Source organism: Papaver somniferum, chromosome 5 (genome assembly GCF_003573695.1).
Source record: "Papaver somniferum cultivar HN1 chromosome 5, ASM357369v1, whole genome shotgun sequence".
NCBI classification, from domain to species: domain Eukaryota; kingdom Viridiplantae; phylum Streptophyta; class Magnoliopsida; order Ranunculales; family Papaveraceae; genus Papaver; species Papaver somniferum.
Genome location: NC_039362.1, coordinates 201,969,772 through 201,976,265, shown reverse-complemented (window position 1 = coordinate 201,976,265; position 6,494 = coordinate 201,969,772). Strand labels below are relative to the sequence as shown.

The window sequence follows — 6,494 nt, the reverse complement described above, 5'->3', positions numbered from 1 at the left end:
GGTTTGAGATTCAGGGCCTTTACTTGATAAAAGGAAATTAAGAACAATCAATTTAGAGAAAGGTGGAAAATAAATTTTATACGAATGAAAATTGGCTTTGGCATTGAAAAATGAAAATAACTCTAGGGATTCAGTTAATAAGTGCAAGCACGACCTAGATCGGGAGAGAGGTGAGTAAAAGCACTCATCTTTGGTTGAACCTCGGCCATTATTTGTCTTTCATTTGTCTCCCAAATGTTATCAAGCCGTCAAACCCTCAAAAACCCCTTCTGTTTTGTATATAGATTATAAAAAAAGTTTACATTATATAGTTTACATTATGTTCACATTATGTTTACATTATAGTTTACATTATATATGTTTACGTTATACTTTCCTGTATATACTTACATTATAGTTTCCTGTAAATATATATTTATTATATATGTTTGCATTATATAATATGTTTATATTATAGTTTACATTATATGTAAAGAAGAACCGCAAAAAAGAAGCACGGAGAGCAACAATCTAGGTGTTAAGCGCAAGAGACTAATATTGTCTACGAAACGATCAATATATAAATTTCTGCAAACATATAAATTATCAGTGTAACACTATAAAACAACACAAATGGAAGTGTTGGGCATGCCGTTTGATTCTGTAAAGTTGAGATCAGAAACGTATAGCTAGAAGAATGGATAAGAAATATAAAATACTAAGTTTAAGGAAACCCATAAATAAGGAATTGTTTGTTTAGATTTTTTTTTTGTGATATAAAATCGTTAAGACACATTATGGAAGCCTAGACATATGAGGAAAATCAAGGGATCGTCTATATATAACATATAACAAACCGATCTGCGCCGTGGGATGCCGAATCGATGGCCGGATTTGTAAGGCTACACACACCATTTGTTATTATAATATAGAGAAGAAGACAGATAGAAATATGGATTTCCTACCGACATGAGTTACTCTTTTTCTTAATTCTAGTATGCTTCTTAATATAGGGTTTTCTAGAATTTTCTAGCATGTTTCTTAGTTTAGGTTATACTTTTGTTTTTGATTTATTTCTTAGTTTTATTGATTTCTTTTTTCTAGTTTATTGAAGCCTATACAAGGCCTGGCATTGTAGAAGAGATCACACAGATTATTACTACTAGTTTATGAGAAATTGTCTTTCTGTATTTTTTCTTCCTTGGTTCTTGTCTGATTATTATAACATTATTTGTGATATCTTCTTCTCCCCTTTCTCTATTTCACAAGGGATTCACAGGGAAATTGGTCTGCTCAACGTAGTATATTAATCCCATCTCGTTCTTTTTTCATATAAAAAATAAAGAGGGAAAGTTGCACCCCTTTTGCTGTGAGCGAGACGCGAAGATACGCATGAAAAGTATATCTCTCTTCTGATTAACGATTTCGATATGTATATCATATAATTCTTGCAACTAGTTTTTGTTTTTATATTATGAACTGGTTTTTGTTAACTTCGTATGCTTATTATGTGTTTCTTTTGGTTTTAGTTGCTACACCCTTAGTGATCGCTGGTTCTTGTTAAGTTTGCATGAATTCTAGAGTGCAAGTAACTACGTCCAACACTTCACATTATAGTTTGCATTATATAATTTACATTATATGTTTGGCGGACGGACGAATGCGGATTAGGATCATCCGCGTCCAATCCATTAAAATTACGGATTTGGAAAATCCAACCGTGTCCGGCCCAATCACTCGCGGATTTAACATCCACGGATCAACGGGTAATACATGTCAGATGCGGATTAACCGCCGATTTAGTCAATAAAAAAAAAAAGTAAAAGTAAAACAAAACCTATTCTATAAAATACCCTAATCTAATCAAGTAATCAATTATTCTACAGAAAAATAATGGCCATACCAAACTTATATCGTTAGATACTGAATTACAGTGCATGGCATATTGTCGCTGCTTTACACCTACTAATGTCTCCAATCCAACTGGAACAACGTGTGTTCCATCTGATAATTTGGCTTCACATTTGTGTAAGTCATGCATTTTCCAGAGAAATTCACATTCAACCAGCTGACACAACAAACATACAGTGTACTTGCATGAGCCTCAAAAATGAATTACGAAATTTCGTTCAGCATTATTAAGCCTCGAAATGAATTACGAAATTTCGTTCAACATTATTAGTGGGAAGTCTACCAGATACATCGATTACAGCTCGTAACGCAATATGATGGAAATAGACTGAAATTTTATATTTTTTTTGATGAATTAGGTGTAATTCATGCCCAGGGTCACTAGAAAGACTGTTGAAACCTCATCCATTGAGTGGTAGCGAAGCTAATTTACAATATTAGATTGTTCCTAATGTCCATGCAGAAACTCTATCAAGCTCAAAAAGCTTCGGTTTAATTTGGTATTACACTCAAATATAATGGCTGCTCAGTGCTCACTATATGCTCAATGAATTTGGGCTTGACTTGCAAATGTTCAATTTTTTATGATGTTCTTGTTACCAATGTTGTTTCAAACATTAATAAAGGGTGAAGGAATCTGTCAACAAGGCTGAATATGCAGAGTGATGTACAACAGCTATGGTGGGGAAACATTAATAAAGGGTGGAGGAATCTGTCGATAAGGTTGAACATGACGAGTAATGTCCAACAGCTACGGTGCGGGTGAATCCGCGGATTTCAAAGTGAAACCGCAATCAAACCGTTAAAACTGCGGATTTGAGAATTCTACCAGTGTCCGGCCTATAGAATTCTCAAAACCCTATTTCCTTGGAGAATTGGAACGAGATTTGAAGTTTAGCCAAGTTATTTTGGAGAATGACCCTGTAAGGCTCATGCTGAAACTCTGATACCACGACTAATTTTCTAAGTAACTGGAGACTGACTGAGAGGATACGAATCCATTTTAAACGTCACTTTTCGTCACTTTTAACAATGTCTGCACTCTCCATAGTCCATAACGTCAAAGTGATAGAAAATATGTACTGTTAAGGGAAAAGATTTGGCAAGGTGAAAAGCAGAGTCATCTGAGGCTTTGGGTGGAGTGAGATGAGTCAGGGTGGACAGAAGGGAGACCAACTTTGTGGACGTAACAAACCAATGAGATCCAATCACTAAACCCACCGTTATCTTATATTAATGTAAAGAAAAGAGGTAATTGTTTGGTGAAGCGCCTCATTTTGGTGAAGCTTTTTTCTAATTCCTAATATAACCCTAAATTATCAACTCCGAAAATTAAAATGACAAACTTCCGAAGTTAATAATAAAATAGTGCAAAGGGTTAATCTGTCATTGGACGCCTTAATGCTCTTAGGAGAAGCTAGGTTCGAATCCTGCTGAGAACATTTTTTTCGACTTCATTTTCCGACGCTATTAGGCACTTCATTACCTCCCTGTGTTCTTTCTCGGTTTTATTCTTCTCGATTGAAATCTCTTCCCTCTTCTTTGTTCTTGACTTTAATCAACATCAATTCCCAACAGTAACATGAATCGATTGAAGTAATTCCAGATTGTTTCACAGAAATCTCACAACAAATATCCCAGAAGTTCAAATGAAACCCAAGCTTTTCTCTGCACCCAATTTTCTATCGAAAACTGTTGAACTCGCTTACAAGTTTCCTAGAACGAGATTTCAATTGTTTCCATATTTTCTCCCATTCTTTCATCGTCCCCAACTGAGTTCACACAATTTCTATCAAAAAAATTTGGTTTGAATTTTTTCAGGCTTCATGTTTGTTCCCTTCACTCTTCCTAATTAGATTCTCTAACCCAACTTATCAATTTCCGCTTCAACACATTCTGGAACAAATTTGCAAGCTAACTGGATATTCATTCCTCTAAAGACTTGGTAAGAAAAGGATATATATATATATATATATATTGATATTCTCATCACAAGTTATGAGCTTTAGTTGTTTGTGAAAATGTCAAACAGATTGTAATTCAAATGTCAAACAGATTATAATTCAATTTAATGGGTTTTATTTCCTTCGACATTCCAGACTAATTTAGCAGGGCAGCAAATTAGTTGTGTATAGTTTTAAAGACACATAACCTTGATTGAGTTGTTTGAGGTAAGAATTGTGTTGGACATTTGTTAGTCATCTTTGATTGAGTTGTCTTTGTGTATCTTTATGTTTTATAGCAGGGATCTGTGTGCTTATTATAGAAGATGCTCAAGGTCCTATTCGCTGGGGATCATATTGGCAAAGCTGAATCTGAACTGTCTATGGAGGAACAATATAATCAGCAATCAGGTATATGTAACTGAGATATACATATTATTTATCTTACACCATTCTCTAACCTGAAGTAATGTTTCCCTTTCTTACACTCAATGCCAAAGGCCACATCTTATATTATTCCTGTTTGGGAGTAGTTTATGCTCCAAGTCCAATTGAATCTTTTCGAATGGGTTAAATTCTTCTTGAATCTGAAACACAAAGATACCTAAGATTTCTTATCACAATTTTATATCAAAATGATTGATTTCAATTATTTGATCCTTTTATATTTGTTTCACTTCACTGTTCCTAATAAAATTCTGTAACCTAACTATATCAGATTCAACTTCAGCGCATTCTGTGACAGATTTTCATGCTAATTGGATATCAGTTCCTCTAAATACTTGGTAAGAAAATGATACGCAGATTTTGATCTTCGCATCACAGTTTATGAGCTTTAGGTACACGTATTTTGGTCTTCTCTAATTTGTAGAATTTTATGAACCGCCGGTCACATACATCTCAAGATATATCCCCATTTAAGAACTTTTTTGATCAATGACTGGTGGATCCGAGTAAGCACAAAATCTTGGACACATCCTAACTAAATTCAGGCTCAAACAATGTCTCACTGAGTTCAAACTTTGAGAAATTCCACATAAACTGTGCCACTGGATTAACACTAAGATACCTTAGATGTCCCAATTATTGGTAGTCGTCAAGGTGGGATTCGATTTAATTTTTCATAAATACCTGTTTCATATACATTTGAAACATTTTGATTGTATTTTTTTGTCAATTGGGACAAAGTGAATCCTGGGGTTTGTTTTCTTTGGAGACGCTATGAATAAAGGTTATTATCCTGATTTATACAATCACTTTTACTACACTGATTTAAGTATTGAGTATCAAGGAGGAGATTGAACCAGCTAAGTATTAGATAAAATGACGTAAAGTGGGTCATGCTCTTCAGCTAAGAGCTTCTCCAATGGTTGTTGTATGTATTTCCTATGTGGCAACACAAACAAGACGTCTTTATTTCAATTTTTCCTTAAGTTTAGGTGAAAAAAGTTATTCATCTCCAATAGTGTTGTTTGTGATCATTTTCTTATTAAACGTAAATTTTATGTTTAGTAATTTTAAGATTTTATTAGATTTAAACATGATTATTTATTGTATTGGAATTAATTTTAGTAAGTAAAATATATTTTTAATTAAAAAAATATGACTAGGATGGTAGACAATGTCAAGGGGAATGTGAGAAACTAGACATTTCCTTTGACATTTCTACCTAAAGTCTGACATCCGGGTTGGAGAATGATTTTAGAGAAAATGGATGTGCATCCTAGGTGGATTTTGACATTTATCTCCACATACATGCCATTGGAGAAGCTCTAAGTGTCATATATTCTGAAAACACTTCAAAAAAAGTAACTCTTAAACTTCTTGTGCATTTAGTTTCAGGTGGTTGGTTGTGTAAATTAATTGTGAAGAATATTATGATTACTTAGTACAGTTGGATACATTTTGTTATTTAATTAGATTTTGGTTTTGCTCTGTAGAAATTGGTGGTGATCAGATTGCATGACAGAGTTCTTGATATTTGATGAAGGTAGTCTCAACAAAATCAGTATGGTGAAGGAAATGGCTCATGATGTCTGGATCAAAGCAGATTCACCCGTTGATTTTGAAGTGCAGAAACAAATAAACATTTAGGTCCTGTTTGGTATAGTTTTCAAAAACAGTTTTCTGTTTTTAAAAACAGAGAAAACAGGAAACAGGAGAAAACGCGTTTGGTAAGGACATTTTCAAAAAATGTTTTCTATCTGTTTTCTGTTTTTAAAAACAAAAAAATGAAAACAACAAATTATTGTTTTCTGTGTTTTCTCTTTTTTTCTTTTCTTTATTCTTTTCTTCTTTTCAGAACAAAGTAAGAGATGGGGAATGACTGCAAGTGAGACATGGCTAATATCACTATCTCTTAGACGAATCTTTACATTTGATCCGATTTAGTTGGTTTTCCTTGTTTTCAAAAACAGTTTACCAAACAATTTTTAGAAAATGAAAACAAGGAAAAAAGGGTATGTTTTTAAAACAGTGGAAAACTATTTTTGAAAACTGTTTTTCAAAACTGTACCAAACAGGCCCTTATATTTTATAGAAGTTAGTTGGTAGTATTTTAGTGCTTAGGTACATACGTGGTGCTGCTTTCGTGGGAGGACTTTTCCGCAAAAGTATTTTAGTTTGTTATCCCTATAGCTTTTGTAACATAAGACAAGCTTG

General features: G+C 33.6%; 1 long non-coding RNA gene across 1 annotated transcript; it reads left to right on the top strand.

Annotated features, from left to right (window-relative positions):
• The first annotated feature begins 3,348 nt into the window (after positions 1–3,348).
• LOC113278464 lies at positions 3,349–6,013 on the top strand. Its single transcript, XR_003325530.1, has 4 exons — positions 3,349–3,835; positions 4,133–4,244; positions 4,552–4,618; positions 5,774–6,013. It is a non-coding gene; the product is annotated as an uncharacterized LOC113278464 (long non-coding RNA).
• The last annotated feature ends 481 nt before the right edge of the window (positions 6,014–6,494 follow it).